Here is a 22,126-nt window from a genome sequence, read left to right on the forward strand (position 1 = left end):
TTAATCTCTGTCATCTATTCCTGAATGAAGAGGCTCAGAAGTCAGAGCATTGCAGAGGCCCGGCCGGGGCCGCTCGTGCACATCGCGCTATTTAAATATAATGAGAGAGAGGCTCGGGTGAGCCTCTCTCCTGACCCTCGGGGCCCAGGTGTGCGTGTGCAGTGCACCACTTAATTTGTTACGAGCCTTAATTTTCTTTGATGAAGTGAGGGGGCCCCTGGAGCAGGCCCCCCCCCCAACATGGGGCTGCGGGGGGAGGTGGGGGCTGTGTTACGCCCCTTGTCCTCTGTCTGTTTCGAGAGCAGGAAATCCGTGTGTGTCAGGAAAAGGCAGGCTGAATGTGATTGGTTCTGGATTTCGACTATGCAGATTTTTAAAGCAGTGAGTAACCCAGGATCTACTGAGAATGCGTTATTGTGAAGAATGTGTCTGCCTGTGCATTTTTAGATTGTTATTTTGTGGTGCTATACAACCATATGTTTTTGTTAGAGTTTGTGATGATGAACGTTTTCTTACTGTATGTAAGAAGGGTCTTTACTTTTTCTGTCCGTGTGAGCTTCAATGAAATTTATTGTCAGAAAACGTTTCCGTTGTTTTTAACTGAGGAGATGGGTTTCTAAAGTGTGTGGTCTTCTCAAACTGGGAGGAAGAGCTGTTACATTTCCTTCCGAGCGCAGTGTTTGACAGCCGCTGGTGTGCCTCACAATTAGCACGAATACTAAATCCCGCACCTGTGCCGTCATAGAATACTCGCATTTGAAAGCGGCGTTGTCGCGGTAGTGCGCGCTGAATACAGCGCACTGCGCGCTTAGGGTGACTTCTGTGCGCGCCCGCTCACCCGCGCAGCTTATTGGGAACAGTGCATTGTATCCATCTTGGATGTAGAGCTTTTGCAATCGGAATGCTAGTTTTTGTCACTGCCTCTAAGGCAGGTACAGGAGTAACAACCTTTATGCGTTTTCCCTGCGCGAGGGCTCTCTCTTTTGCTACTGCAGTTTGAACCGCTGTCAGAATTTTTTCTGTTGAAGTGAATTTCATTTTAGCTTGTGTGTACATGTGTGATTTGTAAGCTATTGGTACCTTTTCACCTTCAATAAAGGTTAAGTTGTAGTGTAGTTCCTAAATTCCCAATAGGCTCAGCGCATTTGAATAATATATCCTGTAGTTTAGTCGTAGGACTGAGGTCGACTAGGTCTCTACCGAATATATTAAACTTAATTGTGAGTGCCAGCTAGCTCAGAAGTCACTAGAAACTTTCTCGAATTCACAAGAAGGGATTAGATTCTGACAACCGCATAAACATGACAACTTTGTTTCCCAAGAATAAGAAATCAATCTATAGAGTTGCGGAAACAATAGATAGCTATTTTACTCAGTCAATCGTGCATGCTTCATTTCACCAGAGGTGCTGAGAAAATAGAGAGACGGGCGTTTTCAATAAAAAGTATTTATTGAACAGTCTTCTTTCCCAAGCATAAGAAATGTAGTGCTACAATCGTAATACTCGTTATAAAGTATAATGCATATAATACGAAAAGTATTATAAAGTAGTACTGTAAAAGCATTGTATGGTTTCTAAGCCTGGAGCTGGATTTCTCAGCAGGAGAAAAGACAGCGTCTCTCAGTGATTCAGCTGGAGGGTCGGCTTCCTTCGGGAACTTGCTGCAGCAGGGCGCGTCGGGCAAGTAGATAGTCAAACTGCTCCAAACCACCGTGTGTTTGTCTGGGCAAATGTAGGCATATTTATACCTTGAAGGTGCAGAGTTTGACGCATGATTGAACATAATAACGTCATCAAAGACTCAGTTCTTTGAAAACTCTATGATTTCCTATATAAATTAGTATTCAGGCAAGGGGAAGTCCCTAGCTGCTGAAGGCGGGTTTTTTTAAGAAATCATTGTTGATTCTCGGAACTTAGTGGAAGTAGCCATGCCGTATTTGGGCTGCATAGGCTCAGTCTAAATATGGATAAATATCGGATTACAAGGTTGCGTTAGTTTACGCGTGTCTGTAAATGGGTTACTGCCAACATGTCTGTTTGCACTGAATGCAAAATTTCTGTGTGTTTTTGAGTCCAATTAGTTTGTTTGAAATCAGGTTTGATTAGTTCGTAGAGCGGTTTAGCCCTTTCAGCATAGTTTAGAATGTAAGTTCTTCCGAAATTCAGGAATCCTAAAACTGATTGTAAGTTTTTCAGTGTTTTCGGCGGTTGGAGCAGCGCACATATTTCTAAAAAGTTTGCTGCCAGGCTTTTGCCTTCACTTGAAAGTTCGTATCCCAAGAATAGGACGTTGAGGTGGGAAAATCCATGATTTTTTTAAAGTTGAATTTATACCTTTCAGAGGCGAATCCAAGTATTATGGTGTTCACCCTGGTCAAGTGCCTGTCCAAATCATCATCTGCAAGATAGATGTCATCGACATAAGATAATGCCTCATCATGGTACGTTTGTAGTAACTCTGTTACTCTGGATGAAAATAACCCAGGACTGTTCTTGAATCCCTGTGGGAGACAACAAAAGTGTTGTTGTTTCCCCATTATTGAGAAAGCGGTCAAATACCTGCTTTCAGGTGAAATGCTTTGACAGAAGAAACCGTTTGAAATATCTAATATCGTTTTATATTTTTTGCGCACAATGTTATTCATCAGTGCTGCACTGTGTGCATTTTGTACTGCAAAGGTTTTGCAACAGGAATTTAAATGTCTGTAGTCCAAAACTAGACGATATGTATTGTCTGGTTTGGAGACAGGAAACAAAGGATTGTTCATGGACGAGGTGCATGTTTCAATCACCCTTTGGTATTCAAGTTGATCTAGGATCTCCCTGACCTGTTTTTTAGATTCTTGTTTAACTGGATACTGCTTCTGAACAGTTGGTTGGTTTTTTTAACTGGATTTTATGGCGATGAGAGTCCTCATCCCATCCCACATGATTTTTATATAATGCTGGAGCCTGGGCTACAGCCCATTTTCTGGCATAGGTGTATTTTTTATAAATAGGAATATGATTTGAGAAGGCTGGCATAATGATCTCTTCGCCATGTGGGCACTCCCTGACAAATTCAGGTGGCCAGTCTTTTTCAGCCAGAAGAATGTCATAACCCATAGATAGTTTTTCCCAAAAGAGTGCTTTTATTTTCCTAGTTATATCCCCCTCTATTCGGAGTGTTACTTCATATAACTTTTATGGTACACTAACCCTGGTATTTGCAGTTTCAACCTGAATGCATTCATTCAGGTCCACTGTCTCCAGATGATCCTTCAGGATCTTGCGAGCTATGGTAATCTCTGCTGCGCTGTCCAGCATTGTCTGGGCCCACTCCCCATTCTTGAGTTGTGTACTCAAGATCCTCGGCATGTCTGACCTTTAGACTTGCTACCTTCTTTTTGGTGAAGTGAGTTTTCCTATATTTCGGAACGTGTTGATCGTCTTTGGACTTCACGCGTTCTTCCTTGTGTTCTGATCGTCGTCTTCTTTCTGACTTCTGCAAGGAAGTCTGAAAGGTACGAGAGGAATGTGTATCAGTATCTTGATATCTATTAGGTTTTCTCAAATTATCCCTGTTTCTGAGGTTATACCTCTTTTCAGAGGGCTCCTTTTGAGGAGACCTTCCTCTTGATTGTGAACGCTTCTCCTTGGGAAGTGTCTGTCTAGTATTTTCCCACTTCTTTTTAGGAGTAGTGAGAGTGTTTTTAATAAAACCTTTTTCAGGATTTTCTGTTAGTTCGGGCTTTACTAGTTTCCCTCCCAAACTATCTCTTCCCAGTTCTTCATAGGATTTTTCTATTATTCTGGCCAGCTCATATGGTTGCTTAGTTACTTTAAGTTCTTTTAGTTTTTGGCGGATTGCCACGGATGCTGCTTCACCTTTACTATTAGCTAATATTATAGCTGAGACCTGTTTGAAATCTTTCAGTAATTTCATACCCAGATTTAAAGCAGGCTCTGCCCGTATTCATTTTGAATCTGTTTCAGGACGTCTGGTATTACTGCCATGGACAGAACACTATGTGTTTTTGTGTAGGTTGCAGCGAAGACTGTACCCAAAGTGTCACAGTCCTCCAGGTGTGGTGCGATACCCATTGGTAAACAGATTGTTAGGATCCTGTGTTTTTCATGAGGTGTGCTATCAGGAAATACTGCCTCGATCTGAGTAATTTTTTGAGCTAACCAGAATGGAATTTGTTCCCTTTTTGTGGGTAATTTACCAATGACTGATTGTATAGTCTGTGGTGTTATTTTGTTTGTGTTCTCCTGATGAGGGGTGTGCTATGTAATTCTTATAGCAGGTTGGACTGTTAGAGTCCGCATGACATATTGGGCCAATTGTCTATGGATTTTAATTTATTGTTTTAGCTGAGCTAATAGTTCTGGACCTGTCATTTGTTCAAAGGCAGGATGTTGTGTATAACTGGCTAGTACCGGCCATGTTGCTCCTGGTCTTTCTAGTGGCCCGAGCCTGGTAATGTGATTTTGATGTTGTAGGGCGCCTTTAAACCAGAGCTGATGCTCTTGGTAAGTTAGTGGAATTTCAATGTCCTCGAAAGGAACGTATTCCGCTGGGTGTTCCTCTATCTCATAGAAGTGGAACACATGTGTTGTTGGATTTGCTTATGGAAAGATAATCCATGAATAGAATACCTCTGTCTGCCGATATTCATGCGCCTCTATGACAAAAATTACCCCACGCCCTCTTGTTGATAGGCCATTTTCTATGAGTTTTATAGCTATGGTTTTCCACACATTTTCCGGGATGTTTATAGCATCCACATCGTCATGTTGGAAACCTGTAACGTCGAGACCTGGTTGGTTTGCATTTACTGCAGTTCCACTGGCCCCGGGATTATCATCGTCTGCCATTTAGTTGAAAGTCTTAAAGAGCAAGTTTCAAGAAATAAAGATAAGGTGCACAATATTTTGGAACACTGTATCCTTCAACGTTAAACAAAACCAAAAACTAATAAATAGGATTTTCGTTCTACTCAGTTATGCCGGATATTTTATCCTTTAACCCACTCCAGACGTCTATTGGAGTATTTTTACTGGAAAAAGGGGTCTCTGTGAAAAGCACGACTGAGTTACTCTAGTATCTAGCTTTAAATTAGTAAAGGTAAAGGTACAACTTTATTTGCAAAGTTACTTAAAACCATTGCAATACATACAAAAAATAAAACCATATTAAACATGTTCGTGCTCCCTCATGAGCGTCGCAGTGTGAACAGCTAAAAAGATTTCTGTGTTATTACAGTTATGATGTCCCAGATGATTGTGCCTTTGCGACCTATAAGAAAGATTCGATCTGCTGTGACAGTTAGCCGATCATTTAATAAAATTACCAACGTAATCCGATACCCTGCAGATTAAGAATCATTTTGGCATTTTTGCCCGAGCTGCTTCAAGGAATCTAACTAGCCTTGTGTTCAATTGTGGCGATGAGGGATCAAAGCATGCCAGAACTGCTTGTCTCCTTGTCCTGATCCCTCTTTGATTGACGGGAATTTTTAGCAGCTGCCTCCTTTCTTGACACATCTCCGTGCAAGTGTAGATGATGTGTGTAATGTCGCCCTGATCCTTTTTGCACAAGCTGCATAGAGTAAAACGATTCAGAAAAGGGGGTGGTGATGGACAGAGCATCTGAATTAAGCAGAACACTCATACCCAGTCAAAAGATCAGGGCTTGATCCATCACCGTTTTTTAGCTCACTGCACCATCCCAGTTCAGAACCTGGCTACATGCAAATTAGTCTGTCCCTGGCCCAGTGCATCATGGGAACAGGGCAGACCAAACTACCAAGCCAATTCTTTACTGGAAAGGAAACAAGCTTCCGGGGACCGGTTTCTGGCATTGCAGCCGTCTTCGGCCCGGCTTGCTTGAATCCTGATGGTGCAGTGAGCTTGGGACTCATGTCTGAGCATACCCTTCCACTCCTATAGTGGCCAAAACGATTCAGAAAAGGGGGTGGTGATGGACAGAGCATCTGAATTAAGCAGAACACTCATACCCAGTCAAAAGATCAGGGCTTGATCCATCACCGTTTTTTAGCTCACTGCACCATCCCAGTTCAGCACCTGGCTACATGCAAATTAGTCTGTCCCTGGCCCAGTGCATCATGGGAACAGGGCAGACCAAACTACCAAGCCAATTCTTTACTGGAAAGCAAACAAGCTTCCGGGGACCGGTTTCTGGCATTGCAGCCGTCTTCGGCCCGGCTTGCTTGAATCCTGATGGTGCAGTGAGCAAGGGACTCATGTCATGCCCTGTTCCCATGATGCACTGGGCCAGGGACAGACTAATTTGCATATAGCCAGGTTCTGAACTGGGATGGTGCAGTGAGCTAAAAAACGGTGATGGATCAAGCCCTGATCTTTTGACTGGGTAGGAGTGTTCTGCTTAATTCAGATACTCTGTCCATCACCACCCCCTTTTTGAATCCCTCAACTCACAAACGAACACTTAAACAAGCTGTGAGGGGTTACGGGATGGAAAGCGATGTTATTCTGAAATGTCCAGGCTGCAGGGAAGCAAGGATCCTCTTGCAAAATAAAAACAAGGAAGTAGTCCCTAAATGAAAAGATAACAGCTCAGTAGCGTAACTAAACTGTAGTTGGTCGGTGCTGATTCCTACAAAACGGAAGTGACGTATTGGATCGCCAGCCAACAAAAAGCCAGCTAAGATGAGCAATGCCAGAGTTAACCAATGGCAAGCGGCAGGAGAAATTACTAGCCATATTCTGTTTACTACAGGTCTTGCGATAGCGCATGCGCTGAATAGGCTGACCTAAAAATAGAAGGAAAGGAAGGTGGAACAAGCATTTTCAAAGCAATAGGTCTCTCATTTACACGAGTTTGAGCTACTGTCATTTCAAATGACACTGCCTTTTCTTTTTCTTTTTAAAACATAAATAAAAGGCAGTGTCATTTACAATGCCAATAGCTTAAACTCGCTTAAATGCAAGACCTATTTCATTGCAAATGCACACAAAACACACAAAGTGGGTGAAAACAATTTAATCCTGCTTACATACTGTACGAGTCATTATAATGTGAAATTATCAACAGCACTGCTAAATATGCTACGCCCACTAAGAGGACGTCACCAGGCGAGTCAGCAAAAGGGTATATGTTAGTGGGAGGAAAGTATCAGAGGAAAGTGTAAATTATGATATTTTTTCGACACAGAAGAGGAAATGAGTTATCGCGGTTTCGGTTACATGTACCCATCTCGGAAGTCAGGAATAACTGCTTACAATCATGACACCTTAACAATGAAGCGATACAAAAGGGGATGATGGACGGAGCGTTTGAGCAAATCAAAAACTCACCCCCAGTCAACTGATCTGGGTTTAATCCATCACCATTCTTTAGCCCACTCAGCCACCCCAGTTCAGACAAGGCTATATGCAAATCAGTCTGACCCTGTGCCTCATGGGAACAGTCCAGCCCGAACTGCCAAGCCATGTCTTCCCTGGACCATGTCCACACCGCAGCACGTGACATCCGTCGTGGGACAGCTCGAATCCAGCTCCTGGTTGTCATCAACGCCTCCTGGTCCTCGTAGCTAAAGAGTGAAGCTTCACCTCTGCACCTGAAATCACCCGACATCGGTGGGCATCTGCACATCGCCTTCCTGGTCACTGGCTAGTGATCCAGACTCTGTCTCCTCTGCTTTCAGGTTCTTCAGATCTCTGATCCACCCTTGGATCCATCCAGACACTTTTCACTGGGTCGCCTGCAGTACTTTCGCAGCTCACCATAGAAAACGACTACGAAACCCGTCACGAAAAGACACCTATGCACCCGGCTTCCCTGGGTGAGGTAACACGAGTACTTTGGTGCTCCCGTGGGTCTTGACTCTCGAACTGTCTAGTTCTAAAAGGGTTTGCTCCAAGTCCACTCCTAAGTGTCCCTAATCTTTAAAATTCTATTTGCAACTTTCTCCATACAAGTCAATGGTGATTCGCGACTGTTTTTAGACACTGCACGCATCCCCTGTGGGTCTTTTGCGTCACTACCTTGGGTGGTTCCTGGTTGCCCCAGCGGTTCTACAGGCCCTAGGCCTTGTCTCTATGTTTTTCGTGGTTCTTATACCCCTTACTTAGTATATGGTTTGTAACACCCCTAGGGCTAATCATATATTGTGCTAATTTACTGTGTGCTAAGTAAGTTTACTGTGTGTACTTTTGCCTCTAGCCTCATAAAGAGACTAGAGGGATGTGTTAAGATTAAATACATATATTTTATATATATATATATATATATATATATATATATATATATATATATATATATATAACTGGTGTGGTTCTCCTTTCATTTGGTCATTCACAAGATAATAGACTGGTAAAACAAGCTGCTTTACATTCCTTCAAGACTTAGCCTGAAGGCTGCTCTGCACAGCTACCACTAGGATAGCTTTCTATATAGGTTGTCTTTAAACCGACCATCAATAAGGGTCGTTTGGACAGGTGCAAGGTGCCCACTAGAATAGAGGACACCATATGCCAGACCAACTTCTCACAGCGACAGTATCTCTTCTACAACAATATTACTGGTGGTCCGGTTTGTAAAAACAAACACGGGATTATGTCCTTTATTGTGACATTTGCCAGCAGATAAAATCTTCAACTGCTGCATGCACGCCCCAGACACAGTTGTACATATCTAATAAACCACTTGGGTGTGTTAATTTAGATCACTGCGGTCCTTTCTCCTCAGATACTGCGTATAAGTACATCTTAGTTGCAGTGGATTTGTGCACACGCTTTGTTTGGGTGTGGCCACAACGGAGTACTGATGCCCGCACTGTCATAAGGGATTTGCGTGTCTTTGTGGGAATTTTTGCATGTAGCACCCTTCATTCGGGCCAGGGTCCAGCGTTTGCCTCTAAGGTGTACGAAGATGCCATGCGTTCATTGGGGGTCCAAGTCAAATGTTTGTCTCCATACAGACCTGAGAGTAATAGTGTTGTGGAGCAAATGAACCGTGACTTAAAGCAATCCTTGACAGCTAGCGTTTTAGGTACTGGCAGGAACTGGCTGGCCCATCTCTATAGCGTCCAACGTGCACTTAATAAGCACTTAATAATCTCCCTAAAAGGTCTCTGGGTGGGCGGACCCCATACGAAATGCTCTTTGGCATTAAAATGTTTGTTCCGGACCTTGAGGGTCTAGACATGGCAGCGTCTGCCGCACCCTTTGACGTAGATGACCATTCTGCTGTATTACAGAATCTACAAAAGACCTGTGACAGTCTTGCAAAGGAACATTTGCCAACCACGACTGATGCTACGCTTCAGATTCCGGTAGTTGGCTGGCTTCCCAGAGTTGGTGATCTGGTCCGTGAGAAGGTGGAGAACAAGAAGGAGTTCGGCTCCTCATATCGAGCACCAGTTCCTGTACCTGGCGTGCAGGGCACAAGAACAGTCATTTTACCTCCTCTTCCAAGTCGCAAGGAAAACAGGTACATCTCCATTGACAATGTCAAATTACACCTTTCCACTTAAGGTCCAACTCAGATCTAACTTCCTTCAGGAAGCATTTAAAAACTTTTTTGTTCAATAAATAGGTTCTCTCCCCCCTCTGTGTCACTCGCCCTTCTGTCAGAACACCTTTCAGTCACAGCGCTTGGACGCCTCCGGGCAGCTATTCGCGCTTTACAAAACGCACTTTCATTTCATTTCATTTCACAGCGAGTGGCCCTTTTTTCTTAGTATGACTCATGCCCAGCGATGCTGAGAAATTCTGTTTTGGCTCCAGCGAGTACCACCAGGCCTGACGCTGCCATCAAGATGCCTACAGTTACAAATCCTTTATTGAATCCACCGGCTGGTGATCCCCTTGATGATACTGAGTATACTTACCCCACAGATTTGTCAATGACTGATTTGCAAACAAGTGCAGTTAACCAGTAACGCTTTTCATTTAACACTGACTCTACTACATCAAAGTCCCCATCAAAAGTTTTGATTTTTGCTGTTTGGTTTAAAAAACATTTTTTGATACCCCGCTTGGACTTACATTTGGCTGTTGCTTTTTTCTATTTTTCTATTCATGTCAATTGGATTTGTGGTGTATTTTTTCCGTTTTGTGAATGGACATTATGGGGGTCATTATGATGGCGGATTTTCCGCATACTCCGGGCCGGCGGAAGCCACCGCCGGCCCGGAGTATGCGGGAAATCCGCCGAGGAGGCCTGAAAGACCCACCGCCAAATCAGGATGGCTGGTGGGTCTCACAATGTGTCCGCCGCTTTTCCGCCGCGGTCGGAAGGCGACCACGGCGGAAAAGCACTAACATGGCTGGCGGTGTCTATCAGACACCGCCAGCCATATTAGGATGTAGGGAAAGTAATGCTTTTCCGCGGCGGCTTTTCTGCCGTGGAAAAGCATACGGACAATCACTTTGGGGGCCCGTTGCGGGCCCCCTGGGTGAAGGTTGCATGGGGGGTGCACATGGGGGGTACCTATGGTACCCCCCTGCCTTAGCGTGCACGAAGCGGCCGGCACCGCGCGGTGCCTGCCGCTTTGTGCATGCAAATGCACAGCTTTCGTTTTTTACATTGCGGCGGGTCCTGCTTCAAGCAGCACCCGCCGCAATGTAAAACATACAGGATGTGACCGCCAGGGTGGCGGTCACATCCTAATTGCCATGGAGGGACCGCCGCTGCCCATGCGGACGGTCCCTCCTACTCAGGGGTGGCAGACGGACGCAAGTCCGTCCGCCATCCTAATCGGCCCCTAAGTTAGAGAAAGATCTACAATTAGACTAATTGATAGAACTTTTGCACCCCACTCCTCATTACACATAATGAAGAGGGATCAGACTTTTGTGAATATTACTGCTTGGCCTGCCTTAGATGGGATTGTGTGGGATGCTGTGAAATTTCAGATAAATGGCCCCACAGAGGATATAAGTGTCCCCAATGTGCTTCGTGTTTCAATGGGGGATGTAGTGAAAAGAAATATACGCTCTGAAGATTGGGATGTCCAAGCCGTAGAGGCTCTGTTTTCTGATTTGAACTATTATGCTGCTTTTGATGCTGAAGATCTGTACTTAGCCTCAGCCAATTATGCAGACTTATTTTGCTACAACATTATGGCAATCATTTTCTGCATAAAGCAAACACGTTTAGAAATGTGGTTAATTATACACAATGGGAACATTGTCCAGCTCCCGTCGAAGGCAGCTCAAGAACACTTTTAAAAAAGTTTACTTATTTGACTGATTTCAATCAACCCAATCCCGACGCATTTTATTTTAAGATGACTGCTAAGTCCTCTTCCAATGTTAGACTCACCCACATTAAATTGTTGTATTCGAAGTCCTTTATCGATCAATTAGCTATAGGGGGCTATGAGCTGTGGAAAGATACTATTGATCTTAAATCTGTTCTAATAGTTGGCAAGTGCAAGGCACTGAGGCTTTGCATCATGCATGTCTCATCCCAAACCATATGTTGTTTTTGACTTTGACTATTTCTCAAACAACTTGCTTTGGATTGGCTACGCCTAAAAAATTGAATGCTCCTTCCATTCCTGATTTGGGTAAATATCCTACATGGTAGAATCACACTGATAGGTCCCTTGATGATTTGAACTCACTGAACCTGAATTCCTCATTTAATGTTTCCAGCTTAGATTACAAAGGTTGGTTGTTATCGCAAAAAAGTTCAGATTCATGCCAACATCGTTTTCTGGGTCTGGACCCTGGCTATACACAGGTTAGGGTGGATCCCCGTTTTGAGAATGACCATTCTGTCACTACCTATTCTGTAGGCAAGTTATGCCAGAATTGGCTCAAACATTCCACTTTAGCGTCAGTTGAGCTCCATTTGTCCAAATTGACTGACAATGTTGATTTGAATGACTTTGTGAAAGGTCCTGCTAATGGCAGATCCAAAAGATGGATATATGCTGTTTAAAATGAAGTTTGGAAACTGTCTCAAATTAAAGCTGCTTCTAGATTAAGAGCTATTGATCAAGCTAATTTAGAGAAAGTGCTTGCAGTTGTAGATAATAGCATTAACACACTTTCTTCCCGAATTTACACCTTAGATAATATTGTTTCATCTGTTGTCGATATTGTGCAAGATGAAGTGTCTGTATTGTACCATGGTCAAAATCAATTACGTTCCATTATGCAGTTTGACTGGACTTTGCAAACTTTAAAAGCTGGTAAAGTTCCATGGGACTACATGAATACATCCTCTCTATTTTTACCGTTTAATTTGACTGAAAAACAACAATTTATGTCAATGAAGGATGCTGCATATTCACTTTTGCGTATTGAAAAGTTGGAACCTTTACCTTTTTTTGTAGCCGAATCGAATTCAGCTGTTTGTTTAATTCATGGGTTAATAACATTACCTTTTCCCCTGTTCAAATTCAGTGCATGCATGAAACACTATGCTATAGGCAGATATGAACCATTGGGTAGAGCCTATCTCCATGAAGTATGGTCTATGCCATTTACGTATAGGTGCCCGAGGGAGGGTAAAGAAGTTTATGTAAATGGTGAAGAGTGCACTTCCACGCCTGATCACTCACTAGTTTCCAAGATATACAATTGCATGGCTCTTGTAATTCGAACGCGCCAAATTTGGGCTGCATTTTAAAGGGTACACCCTCCCCTGCTATAACGCCGTCTTTCACTAGCAAATGGTAGTTATTTGCTTTTAAATAATGAAGTTTGCTGTGGTATGCTGGCAGGGATTCTGTACATTGTGACTGCCTCCCAATGTGTAGTCTGCTGTAAGACTGTGCTATTCCCTCCTCCTCATGGGAAGCTCGATGTATCCATCTGGCCTTCCATTTCGACCTTGAAAGCAGAGTTCAACAAGATGAGTCAAACAAGGGCTCTATTGTCACAAAAGGAAGTTGCCCTTCTTTGCGTGAAACATTTGTCCTTCACGTTGCATACATCGCACTGAAGTGCATACCCTTTTGAATACAGATCTCCCCCTGCATTTCGGTGCTTTGATTCACACAATATTCAATGCCTCGCCGATCACGGGCTTGGCACACTTTTTTTAAATTGTAACTTCTGGCCTTGTGACCTCATTCCAAACTATATTTGGTGTGATACCGGCATTTTTTCATTCTATTTTTCCCAGCCTCTTTGGCGGTTTACCGTTAATTTATGCCCTGGCTGCCGGTGTACTGCTGCTACTTTGCTTGCTCAGAAATGGCTGCACCGTCTGTGTCACAAGACAATCGGCTCGGCTGCTTATGTTTCGCAACCAGATGCTTGAATATTATGGAACGCTGCCTCTGGCTACATTGAGTGCAGCATATGGATTATCCTTCCGGTTCTCCTACTTTACATGCGAACAGCCTGTCGTTCATTGCCTGGATTGCTGTTTTGAATGGGCTCTGGATTTGTGTCTCTGCAATACTGTGTCTCCTTACCCAGATTATGATCAACTAATGAGTCCCTTAGTTACTCATGTTTATGGCCTGTGCAGCGATCCATGGAGTGCATGAAAATGACCCGAGGTGTCCTCTGATGGTGCTAGAGGCTTCGTCTATCGAAGAACATGTATGTTCCTTTCCATTACTGAAATGGATGGCTGAAATGTTCTCTGATGATAACAACAACTTCCTATTGGGGACGGTTGCAACGTACTGTGCCTATACGCTGTTGGATTGAAGTGACATTTTTTCGACTTCAAAACACGTACTGGACTCGTGATTTTTCATTAATTTTTTCTTTCTCCAAATTCCTTGTATTGGTCAATATACGGCCCCTGCTTGGTTTTCAGATTTTTTTTGTGGTTACTAATTCGGTATTTACTCCCAATTATCCAGTTTGGCAAATGTTTAACTTGGTTCTGTCTCACTTGAACTTGAACTCCCGTCTGTGCATGTTCCGATCAAGGGAGGGTGTAGTGAAGGCAGGGCCCTGCTGGCGCACATTGCTATGTTAGCATAGGCTTATTAGAACTTTAAACGCCATTTTACCTTTTTGCTGCTTTTGCACACAACACTGTATGTAACTGTTGTTGTAAGTTAGGCTGCATAAATTTCCTCACATGAGAATGGTTTGTTTTCAACATCCCTAGACTTACATCGCGACCTTAGTCTGCACAGTGAGTGCTGAAGCCTCCAAGGTTATCATAAAAATGTTAGCTGTTATTCGGGCTGATCGGCCCACGCTTAGACACAACATGCATGCAGCTACAGCTAACTGAAATTCTGGAGCCTTTATTATTGCACTGCATGCATGATGTGGGCACTTGGAGAAAATCCGTTTCCAGAGAGTGAGAGAGCTATTGCAGATCCTGATTTGCTTCGCCTCTACTGATCTTGGAAGTACAAGGTTCCCCATTCAAGCCTAAGAGACCTTCTATTATTACATAAAACATAGTTCCTAGCTAGGGAGGATGGTATATAAGGCACTGTAGGACCTGTTTTCACTATCACTAAAATATGATTTCTCCCTTTGTGTTTTATGGAATTGTAACAATGCTGATCGTATTATTTTTAATCATATGCCTGCTAATGTTAGCAAAAATACTGCATCTAAGAGCACGTCATTAAAATAAACATTTTAAACTTCTCAGTGTCGTTATTTACTCAGGTTGTGGGCTGGTATGAGAATAAAACTAAAGAGTGTTCTTGATTCCCACCATTCCTGAGAGTAACCTAGGTCGCATGTTCTGGGTTGTCTAATCATTGGTACCTTTGCTATAGGACGAAGAGCTAATGTGACAAAGATGCTAGTCGGTTAGGAGTTCTAGGTACTGAGGTGAGTTTTGTGGTCCACCACAAATCACTGAGGTCCTGGCTCTCTGAACAGTTCTGTGTATGAGCAGAATCCCCGCAACAAATGAAAGCTCACTCTGGTAAAGATCTTCTCCTATACGGCAAATGCTCTGAATGAGTACAGAAAATGAAAAACTATGGGCCAGATGTAGGTAACTTTCATTTAGCGAGTCCTTGATAGCGATTTTTACCGAATCGCTATTAAGGACTCGCTAAATGGAATGTAGGTAGGAATCACTAAAATATTAGCGATTCATTTACATTCCTTAATAACGAATTGGTAATTGAGATTCGTTATTAAGAAATACCTAGCCATTCATTCCTATGGACTAGGAGACCCATAGGAATGAATGGGAAGAGATTCACTATTAGCGATTCGGTATTACCGAATCGCTAATAGCGGGAGCTATTTCAAGGGTGCCAGGGTGTCCAAAGGACACCCTGTTGCACCCCTGATAGTTTAGTTGAATTAGTTCAAAAAATGGGCTAACCTAGAACTAATTGCAATACAATTTCTGTGAGTGGATTTTTATTCGAAAGTTTTCCGTAGAAAACGATGGTGAAAAGTCTACCACTCTATCATGACGCGTTAATCCAATATGGCGGATTTTTCAAAATGGCTGCCCATTATTTGAGATATAGGGTATAACTGTTTATATGCCCATGTCTGGTATCATTTTATATGTTTTTAGGGACGGGAAAGTCAAAAATAACATCAAAAATTGTTTCTGATGACTATAACATCAAATTGGGATTAATACAATAAACAACGATATTTATATGTTAATAGGCCAAACATAGTTTTGACATTATTTTTTATTTACATTTTTTTTTCAATATATTTTTATTGATTTTCTTTAACAAGATACAGATATACATGTAAGACTAACATCATTTGACACTGACAAATGAAAATTGTTAAAGAGATAAATTCAAACAGCACTCCTTAGTATAAGAATAGTATGATTTCAATCATCGTCCATGGAATTGCAACAGCTTATTCCTCGACAATCCGTGCACGCATCTGTGCACACTATTCCCTGTCTTTTGCATTTACATTACAGAGTCGCACATTGACTCTTGATACAGCCACATTTCACAAATTTTAATAAATGATCTGGTGCTGGTGCTTGACTCATTCTAATGGGAGCCAATCTTCCATCTTTCACTTCAAATCCCCACTGTAATGGATCCATATGAATACCCATCCACTGCTGCACCTGATGATATACTCTGAGCAAATGAAATTTGCAGGCATCCTCTGTAGGAGGCAAGACTTCCGGTTTCCCATGTATTGTTGATTTTGTTGCCTTTGATGTGAAAGTTTGAAGTCTCATATCATGTAGTGTGCTGTCTCCTGTTATTCCTCCATACAATGATATAATAGCATTAAGCCCAGCATTTTCAATGTCTTCTGTTGATTTTTGGGAAGTTTGGAATACGGCAGCACTTTCTTCGAAGCTGCCTGATTTTCTTAGCAACTTTATGGAGTCACGTTTTCCTAATCCTAATGGTTGGAGGTGGTATCACATTCTAATACGGCGTGAGCAAATAAGATGTGAGAGCAGACGTCATTGCCTAAAGCTTTTGCTAATTTCCTAATATCATACACAGTTGTTTTTGGAAGACTTCTTAGGTTCTGGGCAAAGGAAAATATCAAATTGAAAATGATGAAGGAGTAGTATGAGAAGATCGGTGTCCTCGCCAACAATGGCTGTAGGATGAGTTTTGGCGGATTTAATAGCCTTCAAAACGACCATGAATTCTGCATTACTATGAGCTTGCTTTGTTTTACACCCAGCTTCTTGTAACTTTTGAGATAATTGAGCAATGAAGGCTTGTTTATTTTCATTATTACTCAGAAATAATTGTTTCTGGATGGCGATGGAGGTAGAAGTTATGAAATTTACTTTAGGTCCTACAATACCTCGGTTTCTTTTTGATGGGCTTCTGATTTTGTAGAAAACGTATCTCCATATCCGTCGAATACTATTATTGCCTGGCCATACTTTGTTAGCACAAATCTCTCATAGGCACAAAGCAGCTCATGGAATGTCTGATTCGGACTCCAAGGACGGCGATGTAGTAACCACCCACCATCAATGACGAACTGCATATTTTCAGGCATGCTAGCAATGGCTGTTACTTGCTCTTTAATATAATTGGCAAGCTGTGGCTTCCCAGATTCCCTCATAAGTCCATGCTTATTGAATAAACTAGCTGGGTATGAGCAAAGCTCATAACGAAACACCTCCTGCAAATCCACACCACTAGTCTGAGCACAAAGCAACAAGCGCTGAAACAATAGTTGAAGATCCATAACAAAGGTTTCTTCTTTCAATTTAACAGATTGAACTGATTTCATTACCTTCACCTGGTTGCTTTTTCTGAAAGAGAACTCAGAGACTCTTTTGTCCGTCATCTCATTAAGAATTCTATTTCCAATTTCTTCTGCAAGTTCAGGATTAACATCACTTACATTAGTAACTCCCGTGACAATGTTACGCAGGTTGCTGTCTCGCTCAAAAACATTGAGCTGTTCTACATATACCAGTACTTTCTGTTTATCTCCTTTATCGCGTTCAATTCTTGAACTGGTCATTGTAACATGTTGCTCACTTGCTGCATGCTTCACTGAAGCAAAGTCCTGTATGCATTCATTCAAATGGGCGCAAATAGGGCGTGACATAACCCAGACAAGCTGCTGCTGTTCTGTCATACCTTTTCCAAGGGTCATTCCGCCGAATCCTTTTATATTCTTCATTAGAAATTGTTCAATTACCAAATCAGTGGAAATGCCACCCCAAAACCTATCACTTCTTTGGACAACATGCAGTCCATTTGTAAATGCAGTTTATACATCAGGAGCTTCAAATTCAAGCTCAACCATTCTTTCATAATACAGTCGTGCAGAACTGGCATATACATTATGGCCACATGCTGCAAAAAAAGGTAGCATCTCCTTTACCATTGCAATATGTAGATGTCAATTTCCTGTTCTTTCAGCTTTTAAGAATTGTTTCAGGATGTTGACCATTTCCAAATATTGCAACCAAAGTTGAGGAGTCCTGTCAAATTTAAGTTCATCTTTGCCTTCAGCAGTTTGATTGCATTCGACAACAGCATTATGTGTAACATCCTCAACAGAAAGCTCCCCATTAAGAAGATCATTAAACAATGATCTAGCTGCCTGTAAATCGTCGTTATCATCTAGGGCTTGCGTTGCTAAAATCATGTTGAAAACTGATGAAACAATAAGATGACGACGAATCACTCTTGCAATAGCTTTACCAGAAAGCATGTGCTTTACAGCATTTCCTGCATTGATGATCTCAAGTATATCAACCAAGCCTGCTCCACTCATCAAAAAACCGATGCATCCAAGAAAACTAATGATTGTGTGCAGGCCTCCTAGTCTCAGAATGACCTTCTTTAAAGGACTGAGATGCATTGGCTATGATGCTAAGTGCTTTGTGGAAAAGAGGCTGGTCGAATTGTATAATAGGGGTCTGGCGGTATCTCTTGCCATGGTCAAAAACAAAAAACAGTGTTGAGAGAATACACGTCTCATTTGTTGGACCCATGTTAATCATTGGCAGAAAGATGACAGATGATACACTGAGTAGGTGTGAGATGTTCAATAAAATATCCGGGTTTGCAGATGGGTCACTGTACGCGATTTCCTTAATGGTATTATACTTTATACTATTATACTTTAAGAAACGCATCCCACTGGCCTGTGAATTATATGTTTTTATTGGGATTTGCCCCAACATCCTCAGTTCTTCAAATGAAACTTGACGTTTCCTAATGACCGTTGAAAATTTTCCAGTTGGAGTCACAGTGGCGATAATGCCCATCCCATGAAAAGTACCATGGCCAACTATTGTAATAATATTGTGATCAATATTATCAGCTGCATATTGAACGAATTTCGGAGGACTTTCAGAAGGTTCCACAAGGACAGGTATAGTATTTCCTCTTTCTGCTGCAGCTGAACGTTCAAAACGAAGAACTTCTGAATAGGAGCTGCAGAATCCCATATGATTTACTGCTTCAACTACAAATCTCAAGCTTGTGTTGTCATGTAATTGAACTGCCAGCCCTAACTGCAACGGTGCAACTAAGACTCGTGGGCGCACAGCTTGCATAATTGCCTGTCCTATAGAAGCTACTTTTCTCTCTCTGTTGGTTTTATCAGTAACAAAAACTGATAATAAGAGCCTTAACGAATCAGGAATATAGCTCACATTATAGTCATCTACTCATGTTTTCAATGGGTGTATATAGTTCTGGTTCTACAGGGATGCCTTTAATATAATTTCTTATTATCTCAGTAGCTGCCATAAGGAGATTGTTTCGATCCTCTTCAACATCTTCATGACTATGACTGTGGTACTCTTGCAATACATGAGCAGCTGTACTTTTAAAAGTAACAACATCAGCAGTCCCTGCAACTGTTCCTATAAAGATTTCACCTTCAAAATGCTCTTTGAGTTTTTGTTTCATATATGAACTGTATGGTTCGCTATCTTCTGGCAGTAATTCTCGCATTTTATTAACAAGTTCTTTAACAGTAGTTTGTTCTTCATCATTTTCCTCCATGTATTTAACTACTTGAAGAAAAGTTTCCTGGCAAACTGAGTCCAAGTGACGTAACACTGTTTGTGGTAGCATGCATCTACAGGTGGAAAATCAGACACATTTTGTATACGTCTCTTAACTTTGTCTGCCCATTCATCATTGCGTTCGTTGCATTTTTGTAAAACTGATGATTTGAATTCAACTGTTCGTGCATTAAACCACGCATTTTTTTTCCTCTCCCTGAAGTATAAACTTAACTCAGTACCACAAAAAAAACAATTTTTTCTAAAATTAAACGGGGTTTCACTTGACCGTAGAACACGAGAAGTTGAGGGATCTGATTCTTTCTCCTGGAACGGAGTTTGTTTTCAAGTTAACAAAACGCGCTCTACATTTCTTGTGAACTTTCTGCCCAACACAAGCGTGAAACTTAGATATTTTTCTCTCCTTGCATGTTTTTTGAAATCCACTCACTCCTCTTTCAGTGAGTACAGATACATCGTCATCTTCTTGAAACACCACATCACAAATGAAACACTTTTCTACGTCCATTTTCACTGTATCTCACAGCAACTCGCATGAACCTGTTACACATAAATGAAACATTTTTGATTAACAAAAAAACAAACAATAACAACAAAGTTACAAAACAAAACACAAACAAAAGCAAACTTATTATTTCAAAAGTTAATTGTAATATTTACGTTCCTTCACACTTTTTCATATAAGTCAACGAAACAATTATACAAACTTTGTCTATCTGACATATTCCGCGATTATTTGATATTATGGTCAACATAAACAATTGTTGATGTTATTTTTTACTTTCCCGTCCCTAAAAACATATAAAATGATACCACACATGGGCATATAAACAGTTATACCCTATATCTCAAATAATGGGCAGCCATTTGGAAAAATCCGCCATATTGGATTAACGCGTCATGATAGAGTGGTAGACTTTTCACCATCGTTTTCTACGGAAGAATTTCAATAACAATCCACTCACAGAAATTGTATTGCAATTAGTTCTAGGTTCCGCAACAAATTGACTAGTCTACGAATGGTGCATGTGGCGCACATACATGCCCTAAGGGCATGGATGTGTGCCACATGGCACATTTCAAAGAGCAAAAAAAGTGCTTTTTGAAAGGTAATCGCTACTTATCACCAACTTGAAGTTGGTGGAAAATAGCGATTCCTTAAGGCTGAGGTGCACTGTTTTATTGTGCTACGTACATTGCATTTAAGGAATCAGTATTTCCGATTCCTTAAATGCAAGAGCAAAATAATGAATCGCTATTTTGCGATTCCTTATTTTGCATGTAGGTGTAAAGTCACCTACATTGCACTCAGCCAAATACCGGTCGGTAACGCAGAAATTTAACGAATTTCGACGTTACCGACAGGTATTTAGCCACCTACATCTGGCCTGATGTTTTCTGCTACCTAGATCATATGAAATGTAGACTGGAGGACTGCATTCAGCGTCACTGTGGCAGCAAAGACTAACAGGACACTGTCAGTCTCACTGCTTTTCATGAATGGCGGCAGCAGGACGTTGGTTGGCTCCTTGCTCCTAATTAATAGTTGCTGCAGGACGCTAGCGGGCTCCCTGCTCTTAATAAAACGGCAGAGCAACTGTGTGACATGGGCTGTGTTTAAAACAAAAGCAAGGAGCGGCCACCATATTAATAGAATAAAGCAGGGCGTATGGTGGTAATGCAAATAGAAAAAAAATGTTTTTCCCAGAACACTGTAAAACAATAAATTATGTTTTCTCCTACGTACATTTTATGAAATGCAGACTGGAGGGCTGCATGCTCAGTTACCCTGGCAGCAACGACGAGCAGGACACTGGACCCTGGCGGGCTCCCCACTCAGCAGCAGGACGCTGAAGGCTGGCGGGCTTCCTGCTCTTAATAAATGGCAGCTCGCAACCTGCTGCATCCAGTGTGTGGCGCATGTTCCGTAAAATAAAAGCAAGAAGCGGCGCCATATTAAAGAAATAAATTGTGGTGTACCGCGGTATAACAAATAGAAAAAAAGTGTTCTCCCCAAAACACCGTAAAACGATAAACTAAGTTGACAATTACCTACATTTTATTAAATGCAGACTGGAGGACTGCCTGCTTATAGTTACCCTGGCAGCAAAGACGAGCAGGACACTGGACGCTGCTCTTAAGGAATTGCGTCTCCCGACCGAACACCGCCCTCCAATGTTAAACAAGCACAACGTATGTTTCCGAAACAGTAATGATAAACAAGCAAGGAATTGTGGTTTCTGTGCCGACTCAAAACACGAGAGCTCGTTTTCCAAGCAGAAACAAAAGTTAACACGGAAGTAGTCCCTAAATGAAAAGATAACAGCCCAGCAGCGCAACTAAACTGTAGTTGGTCGGTGCTGCTTCCTGGAAAACGGGAAGTGACGTATCGGATCCCCAGCCAACAATAAGTCAGATAAGAACAGCAATTCCAGAATTAACCAAAGGCAAGGGGCAGGAGAAATTACCCTCGATATTGTGTTTCCTGTAGGTCTTGCAAGAGCGCATGCGCTGTCTAGGCTCGGCCTAAAAAAGGGAGAAAGGAAGATAAATAATAGAGGGAAAGAAAGTAAGAAATAGAAAATAGGAAGGAAAGGAAGTTGAAAAATTATAAAAGAAAAATAGAAGGAGGAAAAGAAAGAAGGAAAGCAGGAATCTAAAGTGAAATATTAAAGAAGAAATATGGAAAAGAGGAATGAGAGGCAGGGAGCGAAAAAAAGGAAGGGCAATAAAAA

At 41.9% G+C, this 22,126-nt stretch overlaps 1 protein-coding gene across 6 annotated transcripts in view; it reads right to left on the bottom strand.

The window, feature by feature from the left end:
- DNAH17 (dynein axonemal heavy chain 17) overlaps positions 1–22,126 on the bottom strand; it is a 12,633,448-nt gene that overhangs the window by 749,195 nt on the left and 11,862,127 nt on the right. The gene's annotated exons all lie outside the window — the stretch shown is intronic.

Source organism: Lissotriton helveticus, chromosome 7 (genome assembly GCF_964261635.1).
Source record: "Lissotriton helveticus chromosome 7, aLisHel1.1, whole genome shotgun sequence".
Taxonomy (NCBI): Eukaryota; Metazoa; Chordata; class Amphibia; order Caudata; family Salamandridae; genus Lissotriton; species Lissotriton helveticus.